Source organism: Talpa occidentalis, unplaced genomic scaffold (assembly GCF_014898055.3).
Source record: "Talpa occidentalis isolate TD23 unplaced genomic scaffold, MPIMG_talOcc4v2.1 talOcc4.4, whole genome shotgun sequence".
NCBI lineage: Eukaryota > Metazoa > Chordata > Mammalia > Eulipotyphla > Talpidae > Talpa > Talpa occidentalis.
Window position 1 is genome coordinate 26,414,527 of NW_023604295.1, and position 19,119 is coordinate 26,433,645.

General features: G+C 40.1%; 1 protein-coding gene and 1 pseudogene across 2 annotated transcripts in view; both read left to right on the forward strand.

The window, feature by feature from the left end:
- Window positions 1–19,119, forward strand: part of KCNMB2 (potassium calcium-activated channel subfamily M regulatory beta subunit 2) — a 235,973-nt gene that overhangs the window by 97,377 nt on the left and 119,477 nt on the right. The gene's annotated exons all lie outside the window — the stretch shown is intronic.
- Window positions 14,836–15,301, forward strand: LOC119257299 (NADH dehydrogenase [ubiquinone] 1 beta subcomplex subunit 6-like; annotated as a pseudogene).

Consider the following 19,119-nt stretch of genomic DNA (forward strand, 5'->3'; position numbering starts at 1 on the left):
CCTTCTGCTTTTATTACTTCACTCAAAGCATCCTGTAGCTAATGCCATACAGTGAACATAGAGTATTACTCAGTAAATGATGATCAAAATAATAATAAACTTAAAATGCTACTCAGACAAATATACACCAAAGGCTGACAACAGGGAATAATATTTTCTTGAATTAGGAAACCCTCACTAAGTCTGGCATGCACAGTGTTGAGAGAACAGGAATCACATACTTGACAATCCCACCCTTATGAGACTATTGAGAACACAATTCCTTCTTCATGAGTTTTCTAAGTTTGCTTCCCAGAGGAAGTGAAAAGGCGCCCAACAGACACACATTTCCTTTTGGCCCCACCTCCTGCAAAATGGGCTTTGCAGTGCACTAGGCTAAGGATATTTTAACATTTTAAGTGGCAAAGTCAGTTCATGCGTGAAGCTCTTGCTTTGGAATTCTGTGCATGCTTCCAGAATGGAGGCCAGATCTGATGTGACAACTTCTAGGTGAAAATCAAAGAAGCATAATATTATACAATTTGATTTCAAGTCAGAAAGCTCTAAATCCTCAGGTTGCCAGCCAGACAAAACATCTGTGAAGAACAAACCCACATTTAGACACAGAAGTCCTGACCCTTTAAATAGTTGAATGAACATTGAGAAATCTGAAAGTTAAAACTCTCAACATTGTCATAAAAACTACAATGTTTTAAAACTTTTTTCACAATATAGGATTTCTTCCTCAGGTAGTTTTCCCACCACCAAAGTGCCACAGTTCTCCACCATAGTCCACAACATGCTCTGTCCCTGCCCCTGCTCTCTAATCTCCTCCCTCGCTCTCCCTTTCCTTGTGATAAGACTTCTGTCTTGGATTCTGGACTGTTAATATTAGAACTGGAACTGTGCAGAAGTCCCAACCACTTGACTGAGACCAGGGTCTCACCAAGAAGGACTATATGAACTGGGATACAGTTGTCCACTTGATGCTGAACATTGCTGAAGCTTAGAAATGCTAATAGCCATGTCAGCCACAGCTGACAAGACTGCCTCTGCTTTGCCCATGCTGTGGTATGTTTATCTTAGTTCATTTGGTCTCCCTAAAAAACACATGACAGTTAGTGTTTTAAGAACAAGAAAATTATTTCTCACTGTTCTTGAGGTTTAAATCTAAGATCAGGGTGCTAGCATGGTCAGATGAGTGCCCTCTTCTGGGGCACAGACTTCTTGTGTCCTCACATGATAGAAGGGGCAATATGAATGAGGGGGGCAGAGGCATGTTGACCACAGCACAACTTCTATCTACTCTGTAGCAGGTAAAATGTTAAATAGCATTTGTACAAAAAAATCACTTATGTTTTGAGAGAACCTATCAGCTGGTTTGATGAATCCTATTTTATTATGCACAAACTGAAGCTCAGAAAGGTTAAAATAACTTTCTCAGGGTCCCTACTAACTAGCAAAACCAAGACTCAAAAACCTACTTACTCATCATCAGGCTCTGTCACATTTTATAACAGTGCCTGATACTCACAGATCAAGTCCCACCCACCCCCAGCATCTTCTGCTCTCTTCTGCTGAGTCTGTGTGAGATAATACTACTGTGATTCCTCAGACAGAAACTTCCATCTCCATCTAACAACATTACATTGTCCCTCAAGTTATTGTGTACTGACAGTGCTCTGTATTAGGGGTTGACCATCTTTTTCAAGTCAGACAATACATATTTTAGATCTTGTGAGCTGCACAGCCTCTGTTCCAACCACTCTATGAGCAAGCAGACAGACGTACATAGACATGTGAGCAAGACATATTTCAGTAGAACTTCGTTTATATCAGGCAGCTAGCTGGATTTGGCCCATGGGTCAGTTAGCAACCCCTGCTCTATGCTTGCTACTCCGCACATGGTCTGTGGACCACTAGCACTGCATCATCTGGGAGGCAGTTTCAAAAGCAGAATCTCAAACCCCACTTCAAATTTACTGAACCAGAAGTTGACTTTTCAGAAGGTCTCCAGGCGATTCATGTATAACATCAAAGTATGAAGAGGTGTGTTCCCTGTGCCTTCACCTCACTAGACATCTCCTCTCTGGCAGACACCATTCCAGACATGACTTCCACTTGATCTCTCATGCTTATAACACACAAGGTGGCTACATTATCCCATTTTACAGATGAGAAGACAAAATCTCAGCACAAGTGAATAAATCAAGAAAGTAACAGATGGTATTGAGATTTGACTAGAAATTAAGTAACCTATTATTGACACTCATCTCTGAAGTGGGGTGACTGAAGCCACACAGAATATTCTAGACACTAAGTCTGAATCTGGACAAATCTTATTTTCATTATTATGAGCATAAGTGCTTTTTTTTTTCTAAAGGATTGAAAGCATTACAAACCTACGGAAATAAATTTCCACTCTCACAGAAAATCCTAAAAATAGAACACCCTTTGCCAAACTATTCCCTTCACAGAATGCCCTTTACTCAACTTTATCCATCATAAACTCTTCAAAGGGCCATGCCATCACTTAGGGAGTACTTTATGTATTTTTATATGTGATCTTTTTTCTAATGCCTCTTCAAGGTTTTCTTTTTTTTTTTTTAAGGATTTGAGAGAACTTAGAAACACACTTGAAATGCATGCTGAAAAATGAAATAAACAACAGGGCAGATACTGAGGGCTATACAATATGCCCAAGCCAGAGGCACATATACAAAGTCCACACCTTCGGTTCTTGGTTATTTTTCTAAATCAAGTGTTACCAGAGCTTTCTCATCTGCTATATAATACAGAGAGGCCAACTGAGGAAACATTTGCTTGCCAAGCATATCATTTTCTATTTGTTCACATATGAAAAGTAGATAGTATCTCAGAAAAATTGCATCAAATGAGAAATAAGAAGTCATTTGTGTTATTTCACTTTCACAGTTTTAGTGACCTTTTAATCATGATAACAATTACTGACATAAAGCATATTATAACTAACATTTATTGATCATTTATCATCATAAGATCTCTGAATAGATTATCTCACTGAATCTTCACAATTCTAAATTAATTAATCTAATTTAGAAATAATAAAATGGGTCTAAGAGAAGTAACTGGATAGTTATTGCTGCATACAAAATCACCCAAATTACAATGGCTTACAAAAAGCATTATTTGTTCCCCAATTTTTAGTTAACAATTTGGACTGGACTCATTTGGGATTGTTAATTCCTGATTCATGTGGTTTTGACTGCACACACTTGTATATCTAGGAGGGCTAGGACAGAGGGCCATTTTCTTCTATTTAAGGCCATTTTCTTCTATTTAGTCCAGCTTTCTTTACTTGGTGGTAAAAGATTTCCTGTTGAGCAGCAAGAAAGGGTGAATGTCAAGAAATTAGCATGTTTCAATTCTCTGTTTGTGTCACATTGCTGATGTCTCATGTTTAGGGCCAATATAGGATACACATAGAAAAGTCAAGATTTTTTGAGTCATTATTGTAGTCAACTGTCTTACTGCTCATATGAATGAGCATTTCATGTGTGAGCTTAAGACATCATGAAGTGAGGCCCCAGATTCTTAACTACTCCACCAGACTTGCCCTCAAGGAAATCCCCCCTCATGTTTTCTTGATGTTACTAGTCTCTCTTTTAACTATTAAGCCTTCTGAAACAGGGATACATTCTTAATTTAATCTCTAAATGATTTCTTTATGACTTAGAAAATGCACTTCAACATAAGTCTATCAAAGTACAAATTAAAGATACTTTTTTTCATTCCTTCAATTATTTGTTATTATAAAGATTGAACTTTACTCTCTAAGTGTGTAGGTGATACCAAAAGTGGCATCAATGGATTAAAAGATAACACTACTACCTCACATTGTATGATACTATAACTGTCATCAGAGGACTAGGAGTGAAAGTGCTTTTGGAATTTTCCTGGGGGCTTCTGATAGCCAGAAAACTTTCTTAGCATATTGCAAAGAAATGTTTTAAGACTATTTTTTTGTGTGTGTGTGTGTTTTATTTTTTTTTAAATGATAAATTTTATTTTTATATTCCCCATACAATTGCAACCCCCCCCATTTTGACCCCAATCCCTCCCCTCCCACTCCCCACCCCCCAAAAAGTGTCTCTGGTTCATAGTTTTTTGTTGATTTTGATTTTCACTTTCTTATAGTTATTCATTTTCCTGGTCCCTTATTTAAGTTTTCTAGATTCCTGCTATGAGTGAGACCATCCGGTATTTTTCTTTTTCTTTTTGGCTTATTTCGCTGAGCATGATCCCTTCCAGCGCCATCCATGTTGCTGCAAATTGCATGTGTTTATCTTTTTTGAATGCTGAGTAATATTCCATGGTGTATATGTACCACATCTTCTTGATCCAGTCATGTTTTAAGACTATTAAGCTGGTTTTGAAAGGTGGATCTAAGTGGAGATACTGAAGGCAAGAAGAGTAATTAGGAAATTGAGGGAATGTGTTCAAAGGGGTGTTGGCAATAAAAAGATGTAAACACCTGAAAGAAGAAAGCATACAAGCATATAAAAATGAACAATGATGTAATCTATCTATCTATACACACACACATATATATATATATATATAAACTAAACAAATAAATAAAATAAAATATTCAAGTGATTCAAACAGGAAAAAAAATGTAAGCCCTCACAAGACAAGAAATTATTCCTGGGGACTATCTGGAGGACACGAATGAGAATGTGATAGGTATTCATGGATGCCTTAATTACTTTTAATGTCTTTGCACTTTTCACTCTTCAGTTTGGAAAGTACTTTTACAGCCAAATCTCCACATAGGGGCAAAGTAGAGGTGCTCATTCCTATCCAGAGGTTTCCCTGTGGCACGCTGGAGCCCTTAGGGATTCCACATGGCTGGCCTGTAAATGCCAGTGATAGGGGAGGAAGAGCAAGGTCAGAAAGTGCCTCTAGAAACAGAGCATGAAGAGCTTTACAAGCTACACTAATGATTTGGGGAGCTCTCTTGGGGATAGACTAGACAACAGGATGAGACTGGGATTTTAAGAAGTTCTTTTAGACAACAGTGAGAAAGGAAGATTTGGAATAAGCAGAGGCAACATGGGAAACTGACTGAGAAGCTTTTACAGTAGTCTAGTGAAATCCTAAGTCCAAGTGTCAGAGAAGGGGGTGCTTCTTAAGTCAGCCAACCTGACCATGCACTCTGTCTGCTACAGGGTGTGCAGGGATAACAAAATCATTGTAGCAGGCTGGGAGATGGGACATGGCGATTGATCTGTTTGCTCTGTAACTATCAGGGAACCTCAGTACCCAGAGGATTGAGAGAGACCTCCCCATATCCTGAGATTCATTTCCTCTACTGCACTTTCTATAAATCTCCCACAGTTAAAAAAAAGAGAGAGCGAGAGAAAGAATTGCATTGTCATGTAAACATTACTGGCATCCTTCTTGGAGAGAATAATGAGAGAAAATTAATGTAGCATTAGGTTAAGCTCTATTAGTATAATTATACAGTTAATGTTCTAAAGAGATATGTCATCCAGACAATCTTTATTGTCACAAAGGACAACGTATACAAAAGAACAAAGGAAATAATTTTAATAAAACATTTTGCCCAGAGCAAGAAATGCACTTCATGTATCATACATGAGAAAGGATAGTTGTTTGATATAAAATGGAACTGTGACCTTGCTGTAAGAGTGTTCATTACTTAATGCCACTGAAAGTAAATTAATGGACTCCCAAAAGGTGTAAAATTCATTCTGCTTTGTGGCATTTGTTTGCTGACAGAAGAGTTTAAGAAGGATCTTTTCATGTGATTATTTAAACAAAGAGCTTCAAGGAATTCTCAATGACCTTTCAGGTTTCACCAAAGGGCATTTCTCATAGAAAGGATTCATCTGAGAGGAAAGTCACACTTTTGAAAGAGTTTATTAACAGAGAAGAAGGGTTTATGTGCCACCTGCTAATTCAACAATTTGTGCTTTCAAATATAACTAGAAGTATTTTACTTTAGATTTCTTGCAGTAAATGCAACATTATTAGACATGAAACTGAGTTGTGAATTGGTAACCCAACAAACGAAATGATTCCTCTAAAGGTTTGATTTGTACTCCATCAAATCCGAACTCCTTATGTGACATTAAGGCTCTTTACTATGTTGGTTCTCCTTATCTTGTTTCCTGTCATTCAAAACCACATACTTTTATGGCTATTTAGCTTATCTTTACAAGCCACTTTATGGTTTATAAATTTCCATTATATCCCATTAGATGCTGTCAATGACCTTGAGGTCAAGCAGAACAAATATTGGCATAGTCATTTGACATATGAGCAGTTTTAGCCTTGTAGTAGCTAAGTGATTTGGTTCATATGGGAAATTACTTCAATTATTAGCAACAGAGCAACAAACAATACAGGTAAAGTTCTTGTCCTCTAGGAGTTTGTCTTCTAGAATACATATGAATATGGAATAAAGAAGATGTAATATAATGTCAGGAGAATAATAAATGACAAACAGAGACCACACATGTAGACCACACAGTCTCAGATGTCAACTCTTTTCTCAGCATCTTTCTATTGGTACAAATACTTAAGTGGGTCATCCTAGGACAATAGTCCCCATTAAATATTTCAGTACAATCCTGATAATCCTACTGGCTCATGTAGCCATTGTGACTGCAACACTTTAACCTTCTTGTAGATGTTCCAATGTCATTGGAGACCTCAGACAAGGGAAGCAGATATCAAAGTTCCAGGAAGGTTGTTTAAAATCATGGACTGGGCCTCCTGGTAGCCTCGGGGTTAAGTCTCAAAGCTATCACCTCTAAGGCCTGTATCCAATACTCATCCAGGGAGATAACCCACCTACAGTGCAGCAGACCTCTCCTGTCTCTCCCTTAGCTCTTCCCCTTAGCTGTGTATATCACTAAATCCACCTGTTCTGCTCCCCACCTCTGTCTCTGGTGAATCCTCTCACCCCCCACATCTGCCTAAATCCCAGTTCTTCTACACTAAAATAAATGAATAAAATTATTTAAATATTTTTAAAAAATAAAAATGTGGATTGTAAGCACCAGAGAATGGCAGTCACGAGATACCAGCATAATTCCCTGAGAGCTAGTCAGACCAGCCAGATCAGCTGCTCACATTTACAACAGGTCATGAAAGGGTAGAGATTATGCCAGAGATGTCCTGTGTCTACATTTTAAGAACCAACTCAAATCCTTTTCTAGGAATCAGGTGGGTGCTAAACATAGAAATAAAAATTTCTTGAAGACCCTTGGTGAAATAAATATGTAAACAAAGCATCATAGTGGGGAATGTACCCTGCCTGACAATATGGTTAGATAAGTGTAAAACCAGCTAGATAAAACTACCTAAAAGTCATGAGTGATTGCTCAGCTCACAGAGAGGTCTGCACTGGGAAGCTTCAACCCTCGGCCATGGTCAGTATTTTCAACTGCTGTGCAAATGAGCCTGTCCACGAGATGCTGATAATGTTTGCACATGAAAAAAGACTGAGAAGAAAAGCTTATATACCTGCATGTTGAAAGGAGATAATTAAAATCTTACTGCACTTCTAAGTGGAGGTGGTCATTCTGTTCCAAAACAATGATTAAATGCCCACGACGAACAAGTTACTGTGAAGATTAAGCCAAGCAAGACAGGCCCCCTGCTCTCCAGAGGTTCCTGTGAGTAGCCACGATGGTCCCAGCACTCGTGTCCTCCCCCAACCTGCCATGGGCAGAAGTGTGCCAGCCCCCTAAACTCACTTCTTATACTTCTCAGTACATCAGAACGTGACTGTATGTGGAGACAGGATCTTCAAAGAGGGAATTAAAGTAAAATGTGATGGGGCCTCCTTGGTGGCGCAGGGATTAAAGACAGCACTATCAACCTATCAACAGCCACTGCAGCATGAGTTTGATCCCCGGGCAGGGAGGTGACCCACATGGTGCAGCAGACTCTCCTGTCTCGCTGCTGCTCCCCTCAGCAGTGTATTTCAGTACACTGTTCTGCTCCCCACTCTCTCTGGTAAATCCTCTTACCCCCCTCGCACCTCTGGCCTACACCCCAGATCTTGTATGTATAAATAAATAAATCTTTTAAAAAATAAAGTAAAATGTAATCATTAGGGTGGGTCCAAATTCAAGCTGACTGGGATCCTTATACTAAGAGAAAATTAGGACGCAGGCACACAGAGGGGAGACCATGTGAAGACACAAAAGATGACCACCTACAAGCCAAGAGGAGAAATCTTAGGAAAAACCAAACATGAGAAGACACTGATTTCTGACTTCAGGGTTGCAGGACTGTGAGAAAACACATTCTGTTGTTTAAACTACCCAGTCAGTGGTCCTTTGCTATGGCAGCTCGAGAAGACAAACACTAATATCTGTCAGAACCTCTACTATCTAGGCCTCTGTCCCCGTAGAGCCTCACTCCTAAGTATCTATCAACACTCCTGCCCAAACGTCCATTCCGTCCCACCCCAGGGTTTCTCCTCTCCCAGGCTGACAGAGCAGTAGCCTCCTGGGGGATAATTACTGTGAGGATTATTGAGGGAGAAAGATCCTCTTTTGCTACTGAGAGTTTTTAAGAAGGGAAAGACTATATCTAATTTTCATATAAACACTACATTATATATGCATCAGTTGTGCTAGGCTGAACTGATTTATAGATATCTAGAACAGAGCCCATTCATAAAACAAAGATCTTCCTTTGAATTTGCAAACTCAGTTGTCTGTTCAATACTCAACATTCATTTACTGAGCTCTTGCTCTACACCACACCCTTTGCTAGTCCTTTTCACATTTATCACCTCATAGAAAGAAATGGGGGTCACGTAATAGAAAATGGTGGCATGAAGACAAGCAGTGCCTTCCAGGAAATGAATGGGGAGTCGTTCAGGGGGTCAAAGACACAGAAGAGACTACAATGTGTTCCAGGCAGGGAAAGAAGTTTGCTGTGGCTGGAGTAAAACATGCACTGAATACAGGAGCAGGAAATGAGGTAAAGAGTTATATTTAGATGGAGTACAAGGGCATTTTTTGACACAATAAAAATTTTGGACCCTATGCTTTGCATAATGGAGAATCTGCAGATGACTTTAAGGAAATAAGACATGTGATTATCTTTAAAATTATAACCTTGGTAGACATGAGTTCAGATGGGGGTAGAGAAGAAGTGTCAGGTGGCTGAGTTCAGAAGCAAAATGATCAATTGTGCATCAATCTTATAGTATTACTCTAGTGTGCACGTTTGAATCAGAATTCCTACATGTATGTTTTGGGTCATTGTATACTTGGGAGTAACCAAAACTTAATTCATTTGTTAGCACTAAAGGTAAGGCTATTAATACTTTTTCTAACTTAAAGCAATTGTTTGTATCTTCTGTTCTTCCATAGTAAGTGATTACAATAAATAGTATATGCATATACTATCTATATATAATATATGTTATATATAACCACAATAAAGAAAAGGTTTAAAAAGACTTCATAAAACAGTGCATTTCCATTATCAAATCACAGAGCAGGCAGTTCATTTTCCCTTTAATAATAAGTCTCTCATCTCGAGAGGTCAAATTCATAAAAAGACATTTATGTAGCTTAGTGGGTTTTTCTCTCTCTTCTGGCTTTTTTATGAAAAGAGAGGAGGAATAGGAAAAGAATCCAAATCAAATGGAAAATTAAAACCAAGGCAAAAATAAAATGAAAATTCCCAATGATTGGTGTAGTGGTGGGTAGTGAGATAGAAAAAAAGGAAACCACACAGGTTCATAGGAAACACCTCTTGCAAGCATAAATGAAGATGGATGGGTATGTGACCCACAGGGGAGTTCGGATGCTTCTTATTTTATAAATAGCAGCTGCCACCTTTTGTTGCCTTCTTAAAATAGCTTGCTCGTTAACAGAAGGCAACAGACAAGCTAAGTGTCTTGCGGCAGATTTAGTCAATGAAAATAATTAACCTTCAACAAAAAAAAGAGAGAGAGAGGAGGAGAAGGGGGAGGGAGATTGTGGAGGCTGTGAAAGTAAAAACTAGAAACATTACAACAGGAATCTGAGTGCAGGCTGAGGCACGTTCTGAATAAGTGCAGTGACCACATGGGAGTGGAGGGTAGCAACAGAGACAATGTGAATCAACAAATGTTGGTTGAGCTCTCATTGTGTACAATATTTGTCCTAAATTCTACCAGTGACCCAAAGTGAATGAGGCATCCCCTACCTGCAAGACTTTTCCCTTAGAAGGAATGATTAGCACCTATAATAAAATGCAGGTTATGAGATGTCATGAGAATTAAAGAATATGGAGTTAAAAAAAAGGAAAACACTTGGATAACTTGGGAAAGCATGATGCAAAGAGACATATTTGAGTCTTTTCCTACTTATAGGATGAATAGGATTTTGATAGATGGGGAGGAGAAGGAATAAATGGTAGAGGAAGGCAATGTCCCAAGCAGAGGTGAATGTCTGAAGAAGCAGCAAACCCAAAATAAGGTTATGGGGTGTGGGAGATATGGACACAGGCAAGAAAAATGTCATTTGTTGGTGACCAGAGCAGGTTTTTGCTGATTTTCAAACTAGAAAATTCAAGCAAAATATTGATTTGAGGCAAAAGAATGGAAATTGAATTACCACCCTCCACCACCAGACTCACATGGAAACTTAAGGCTCATCTTGTCACTGCCAAAACATAGTTTAGCAAATAAAAAGAAATGGCTTATCGAATAGACACTCAAAGCAGCCTTTAAACCTACGCATATGGCAATCTTCAAGAGCAGGCTAATTCTTTGTTGTTGGGGGAAAGAGCTGTCTTGTGCATTGTATGATGTCAGGCAGCATCCCCAGAATCTTGCCACAGGATATCATTAATGTTAGTTATGATGATCAAGGAATTTCTAGAAGGGAGCAAGGAGTAAAGAAGAGAGATACAGTAAATAAACAAAAGGAAAACTTAAACTATAGGATGCCTTTGTAGTGTAATAATGGTAATGATGACAATGATAACATTTTTAGTGCTGTGTGCCAGCATTTTGAGGTCCTTGCTGCATTGATGTTACATTGATTTAAAATTAGCTGAATACTAGAAAGAAAGATGAAATGTTGCATTTGCAACAGGGATGGAACTGGCGGGGATTATATTAAGTGACATAAGTCAAAAGGAGAAAGGAAAAATGCCGAATGATTTCACTCATATGGAACAAAGAAACTAAGCAAAGGACAGACAAAACCAAACCAAAACCAGCCCTTGGAATCCAACTGTAGAACTGAGGTTATCAGAGGGGTGGGCAGAGCAAAGTGGGGACAGTGCAGGGTGGGGGCAGTTTCCAATAGAACTACTTAGAGGCTATTTGGCATTTTGGTGATGGGTGTGGTATGGCAACATTCATTTGAAGAGGTGGTTAATTAGCATTCCTAAAGCATATGCATTGCTGTTCACCAGTGTTAGTGTAATAAAAAATAAATATTATAAATAAAATTAGCTAAATAAACCTACATAAACATCACAGCACATTGCTCAGCTCATGAGAGGGCTACATAACAGAAGGCCTCACTCTTCATAAACTAGGTTCAATTATCACCCCCCCCCTTTTATAGATGATAAAATAGGGCCAAAATCATGTCCTTTATAAGCTGTGAGTACAAGATTTGAACCAGGTCATCTAATTCCTAGCTAAAATTTCTAACCATTTTGCTGTATTGCTTCCACTGTGGAGCAGCTAATTTGCTTATTCTGGTAAGCAGGAAGCCAAGGCTTGAGGTGATGTGATTTACCCATTTGTTGGCAACTACTTCCAGGCTAATCTCTAGACTGACTCACACCTCAGAGTTTTTCTTAGAGAATGCTCAAAAGATGTGGAAAGCAGACTCTTTTCTTCTACTGGGAAACCTGGGTGTAAAAGAGGTTAGAATAAATAACAGTTGACAATGGAATTGCCTATGGAATAGAAAGCAGCTTCTGATTCAATCAGATGCCTGCATTAAAAAGAAAAAAAAAAATGAATCCTCAAAGTCACACCTCCCCCCCCCCCACACACACACACAAGAGCACACACATAAAAATACACAAACTGCAGGGAAATGGAGAATTTGGTTGATGTTGATTTGAAAGGTATAAAAATCTAAAGGGAGTTAAAACACTTAGATTGCTTCACAACTATGTTACTTTGAATGGGCTTCTAGGCCCATTAAAAAAAAAGAAGAAGAAAAAAAGAACTTTCTTGTGATTAAAGATTTCAATTTAGGCAATTCCACTATAATTGAGGCACTTTTCAGTTGCTTTGAGGATTGATAAAAGATGTTTTGACTCTCCCCCTTAGTTGTGCAACTTTGTGGTCTTTAGAAAGAGAAAAAGGGTTTTAATACCCACCACTGCCCAACCTCTAGAGAGGCGCTCTGCCCACATGACAGGTGCACCTGTCTGCTAGACAGAGAAATGAACAGTCCAGACTCATTAGCTCAGCCCCCAGTGTCTCAGAGCAGCAAGTTCTGAGCTTAGGGAGAAAACACAGCGCATAGACAGAAGGTGAAATTTATGATCCACAGCACAGCTTTCTGGTCAATCAGAAAGATGGGGAGAGTGGGCTTAACAAGTAGCAGAACAGGCTACATCACATGTGAAAGTGCAATTCAGGGCATTTCCCTTGCTCCACATGCCTCCTTGTCTCCCTGATTAAAAGCTACCTAGTTCTTTCAGTGTGTCTTTCTGTGTTTATAAATGAACATGTATCAGATCTGTGTGCTCTGGTTTAATCAACATGTGATACAATAATGTAATCACTGGCAACATAGTATCAAGAACAGCAACATGGTTTTAGTTCATTGGGTAGCTATGGAGACAGAGGTACTGCATTTTCTGGGCTGCATGTACAGAGAGGTGAACACTGAAAGAGCTCGTGAAGACTGCTCTACTTATTAAAAGGAGAATTATTCTTTCATCATTTATCACTGTGCATGTTACAGATCACCAGAGACCAGAGTCAGCTTGTTCCAGTTCCCTTTTTCTCTGAAAGACTTTAGCATTGGCCTGGCTGATGTAGAAGTGTGCCACTCTGGAAATAACCCAGTCAACCATAAATTTTTATTGTCTTCATGCATCAATAGTTAAAATGTATTAATCATTTCCTTTATATCAGGATTCTACTGAACACTTTACATGGAAATCCTTATCAACTCCCAGCACTTGTCTATAGGGGATGTTATTGTTGTCTCCATTATACAGATGATGAATGGACATAAATGACTTTTTCAGAGGTACACAGCCAATAAAAGCAGGGTAAACCCAGGTCTTCTGGTCTGACAGACTTCAAAATCAGTGTTCTTGACCACTATACTACACATAACGAATGTCTATTAAGCATTCAGAGTGATATTATACCAGTTCTGAATAATTATATTGTTCTTGTCCTTAAGAGTTTAGAGTTGGGTTAGAAAAGAAGATAACTAAAAGGATGACTGCAATGTAACTGCTAGGCTAGAGGAACACAAAGATGGTTTCTAAAAGAACAAAGCAGAGGCACCTAGTATGCACAAGGAATGTGCTAACCGTGGTTTTGTGATTTCTCATATCCGTGGTGACATGTCCTAGTGAACATTTGGTTTGTGCATGCTAAGGAAGCCAATAGTGTGACCTAAACTAATGTTTCAATATATTTACCTAAGATGGGGGATTTTTTAAATTCTTAGTGACTTCAGTATTCACATTGGTGGGTCTTCTAGAATGTTTCCCTTTCTTTTTCTGAAACTACTCTCCCCCAATGACATTGGCCATCTTCCCATCTCAGCCACTCATTCCTAGGCTCACACTACTGGGCTGGTCCTTCCTGAAACCTACATCAGAACTTCAAGCATCTCATTCTCTTACCACCACCTCCTGTCTCTCTGGTTCTTTTCTCTGGTACCTAGCCAAAACTACCAATTGCACAAGAGCTGCAATTCACTTGGTCATGCTACCCTTTCATGGTCTATTGCCTCCTTCATGTCCTTATTCACCTTTCCTCTTATCAAGCTTGAAGATCAAAACCATTTTTTTTATCGTTCTATTGCTTGCATCCGCAATTCCCTTGCAGTCATGTACTTCATCAGACTCACTTGGCAAAAACTCAATCCTAGTTAAATTCAACTCTCCACTTATTCCTCATGTGCACCCATGCAGTTGAATATAGCTGGACAAAGATCTACAATTTTTATTCATGACCATAACTTCAAATGATAACGGTAAGCAATTACATTTCCCTAGTCTATTGGCAAATGTAACATTCTTCTCTTTTATATCTTATCATTTCCACTCCCTCCTCCTGTAACTGGATCTTCATGGTACCCAGAAACCGCAGGACAAGGCAGCTTTGTTGGGGTCACTACTTGTGGCCCTTCCTCCTCCTCCTGCCCCAGCCCAGCAAGGCCTCCTCTGGTCAGCCCATAAGACTGCCCTGACCTGAATGCAGGGCAGGTTGACTTTCCCCCCTTTTATATGTGGTTCTAGAATTCTAAAATGGACCAATCAGGTGTGAGCTAAATGGATCAATCAGGAGCAAGCTCACTTCATCAATTAATTATTCAAATGAAAAAATGGAAAACAAACTGATTGGTACTAAACTGTCCAATCTGATGCTTAGGATTGAAAACAATCCAATCAGGCTTGTAGGGTGGGGGCTCTGAAAGGGATATAAGTCAGAACAAAAGCCAGCTTGAGTCAGTCTGCAGCCAGCCTCCAAACACAGAAGGTGGTCATTGGACCACCTTTGAAGAAGTCAGTTGCAACTGGCCTCCAAAGAATGAAGAAGCATCCCAGGCGTCCTTGCAAGGGCGCTTCATAGAACGCGGGCGTGCGCGAGTGACAAGTCCCTTGTCCGGGGGCACGCCGTGTCCTTCTGCCTCGGTACTAGCGGTGGCATGTCGGGGTACACGCCCGACGAGAAACTGCGCCTGAAGCAGCTGCGAGAGCTGAGGAGGAGCTGGCTGAAGGACCAGGAGCTGAGCTCGGCGGGAGCCGGTGCTGCCCCCGAAGAGGATGTGGCCTATGGAAGCGTTCTGGAATAGTTTTTTGAAGGACCAGGCCCTCTGGAAGAATGTGATCTATAAGACTTACCGACACAGTATCTTTGCTTTTACTCATGTACTTATACCTGCCTGGATTATTCATTATTATCTCAAATATCATGTAAATACAAAACCATATGCCATTGTTGAAAGGAAGCCCAGAAATTCCCAGGTGATACAATTCTGGAGACTGGAGAAGTAATTCCACCAATGAAAAAATTTCCTGACCAACATCATTGAAGAGTGCTGAAAAATTTCAAAGGCTTAACAAGCCCAAGTTTTTTGCTGTATCATATCTGCTAAATACATATTCTGAAAATGTAACTTAATAAAGTTTACTCTTATATGTAAAAAAATGAAGAAGCATTCTTCTGAAGAAGAATGAAGGATTCTGCTCCCAGCCTCCAAAAAAAAGGGGTCATTCTGCTGCCAACTTTCAAAGATGAAGCATTCTTTGGCCCACCTTTCCTCCTGTTATAATTCATTCCCCCCCAAAAAAAGCTGTTGGAACAAATTTATTCAAAGGAAAGCAAGCTCCTGGCATTCTTCTTCTCAAAACCCACCTCTCAGATAGAAACCAGGACTGACAATGGCCTTCCAGGACCCTCACAATCTAGCACCAGTCTCCCCTCGCCCCATCCATTTAGCCACAGTGACTTCCTTACTACTCCTAGAACATGGTGGACATGGTGCCTTTTTCATTTGGGACCTTTTTCATTTACTGTTTTCCTGGCCTAGATTGTCTTCTCCCAGAATTGCATGTGGCTCACGCGCAGTCTCAATGAGACCTGAGACCACCATAATCATCATTGCTGCACTGGCACTTCCTGTGTTCCTTGTCTACCTCATATTGCCCAAACACTTAATATTTTCAAATACAATATAAATAATTTTTGTACCTCCTTTACTAATTGTTACCCTAGAAGGGAAGCTGCATGAAGGCAGAGATTTGTATTGACAGAGATTGGGAATCTTCAGCACTATGAGTCTGTCCCACAGTTAGTATTCAACAGATATTTATTAAATGTTGAATGAAATAAAATTTTACAATAGGATTTTGATTCATTTTTAATTCACTCATCAGCATGCCCTATTATAAAAACTATTCCGTATTTAAAAGCCTAATGAGCCTTTTAAAAAGCATCTGTGAAAAGCCTGATGTATTTAAATTACTGAGTAGTAAACATCAGTCAAGACTTGTACAAATTGATGAGGTTTAAATAATGGAGTTTATTCCTCTAAGTTGAATCAAACTAAGTACAAGCCACTGTATTTCTGAGGGCACTCCAAAGAGGCCAAGGTGAAGTTAAGCTTAAAGGACAAACTGCCAGTTTCCCACAGGGATTGATTTCTATAGATGTCAGAGCTTCTGACACACCTGCTCAGGGTAGACTCAGGACAAAAACTGAGCAAGGGCAAGTGGGTAAGTCAAGATTGCAAGTTAGCATCTGAGTAGTTTTTCCTCAGGCATTTCTTTAAAAAGTGTTTGCTTTGATAAAGATGGAATTTTTGATGAGTGTTCATACATTTACTTGGAAAAGCATCTCTAAAAGTGCAACTATCTTCTCTGTTCTGGACCACTTCTGGGAACAAGAGAATGGACTCAGTTTTAGGCATGCCATGAATACTAGAAGCCATACATTAAAGAGTCCAGTTGATAGACTTTTTGAAAGCTCTTGAAAGTTTTGAAAGCTCTTTGAAACTTTTTGAAAGTTCTTGGAAGTCTCTCCATGTACAATAAACAGAGTAATCATAATACTGACCATTTTTTAACCATATATTGTGTGGCAGGTCTCTTCGGTACTTTACATGTGTTATCTCATAAATACCCAAACACTCACATATTTTCTCTACTGTAAAATGAGGACTCTGAGGTTCAGAAAGGCTAATCAGCATGCTTAAAGTCATTCAGATGCTTTGAGATAGGGTCAGATTTCAAACTCCAGTTTGTTTGTTTTTTACCCTAAGTCCATGGAATGCTCCTATACTAGGCTTAAGCAGAGGTTTAGAGAAATCCTTCTGGCCTGGAAAGGAGAGAAGGTTCGTGTAAGCAGGCTGGCATCATGGTAAGGCTCAGGTCCCACCCAGAAGCCTACACAGGGCACACGTTTCGCCCAAGAGCCTAGACACTCAGCAATATGAGCGACAGGATCACCTCACTGGGTACAAACCACAAGAACTTTGCACCAGGCTAAGAATTAGACTCCAGTTTTTGGACTGACAGACAGGTGAATAAACCCACAGAAACACACTAAAAGGAATAGTGCAAATGGACACACTCACAGTCTACCCCCTTTCTAGCTCCTGGCACCCATTCTCTCTCATAGCCAAATTCTGCCTTCATGCGCATCTCAGCCATCTCGTTTTTTTCCTCCAAACCTCACCATTCTCTCCAAGTTCACTGCAAGTAATGCTTCTGGATTTGGGGGTTGATTACACCTCCCCCTCCTCCACAGTAGATCCCTCAGTGTCCCCTGATCTCATCAAATATTCTGTCCTAAATTTTCCCTGGAACCCAGGCTACAATAATCCATAAAGAATCAGAAAATAACCCACGTGGGGGTAAAGTGACTGCTTATAACAAATGTCCTTCAGGCAGTCGCTGTGGCCTAACACAGATCCTAGGAAGCAGAGTTAACATATATACTTACACTTTGAGCAACTTTCTCATGTTTTCCCTGACACTCTTATTCCTGATCGTTCCATGCCAGGGAAAGATAATACCTCCCATTTGTTTAGCATTTTACAGGTTACAAAACACTTTCAGCCACATTACCTCACTGACTTCTCCCCCAAATACTGGAGGCATATCCCCCCACCCCTACCCACCACTCCTTCAGGCAAAGAAACAGAGTGGAGATTCGAGAAGGTGTGTGCTTCGGACCACAGAACTGGTCAGAGCTCAGTGCCAACCACCCCTTCCACCTCAGCCAAAAGAAAGTGTGGCTCCATCTGTGGGAAAGAGGCTTGTTTAGCCTCACTTCCATCTCCTGGTGAGGGAACCTTTTCCCCAGTTAATAGGAGTAGAAAACCAAACTGAACAAAAGCATTTGCCAGAACTCTAGGAGTGGGAAATCAAACTCACTCAAGCTGACCTTAATTTATAGGGGCCCGTGATATCTGGATTTCTCTCCTTTGTCCATGTGTTTGTAGTTTTACAAATAATACTGCTTCTCTGTGAAAGCAGAAGAAGCCATAAGAAGAATATGTGCAGGAAGGACAACTTTGGACTTTGAATAACAATAGAAATCAGAGGAAAGAAGACACTGGAAAACTAGAGACAGGAAAGCAAGGAAAGGGCATCACATACAGAGAAGGGCCTGCAGGAAGCAGGTAACAGATGACTTGGCCTTCTCTCCTGGTAGGCAGCACCCCTGGGGGGGGGGGTTCCCATTACCTGCCCCCTCCCCTTCCCTGGCCTCATTGGTTTCTCTTCCCACCACCAACTGCTTTATCTCCCAGTCTCCTTCAGCCACTACTGACCTGTAGTCTATAAACATGCAGAGAGAACCAGAGTTCATAAGAAATTAATGAAAAGGGGGCATCCCCGGTGGCACAAGTGTTAAGCGCCGCACTATGAGGCAGTCCGTAGCCTCTGCAGCGCAAGTTTGATCCCCAGCCGGCCAGGGAGAAACTCACATGGTAAGGCAGCCCTCTTCTGTCTCGCCCGCTGCTCCCCTCAGCAGTGTGTTTCTGTCTGTCTGTCTGTTCTGCTCCCCACTCTGTCTCTGGTGAGTCCTCTCCCTTCACCCCCTGCATCTCTGGCCTGTACCCCTGCTCTTGTATGCATAAACAAATAAATCTTAAAAAAAAAGAAATCAATGAAAAGGGAGTAAAAGAAGGAGCATACAGCAAAAGGGAGGAAAATATGGCAATACTATTTAAGAAAAACAGAACGTAATTTCTTTTTGTTTATCCTCATGAAACATGGATGTCTTATGGAAATGGCTGATCAAAACAATACTTTAGGAAATATTTTATGTAGGCCAACCACCTCATTTCTGACATGTCCCAGTAGCACAACATGGAGAATCACCAGCACATGAAGACTCAGAAGATCTACCCCATCTGGGATACTTCTGGCTGCCTGTATCAGAGA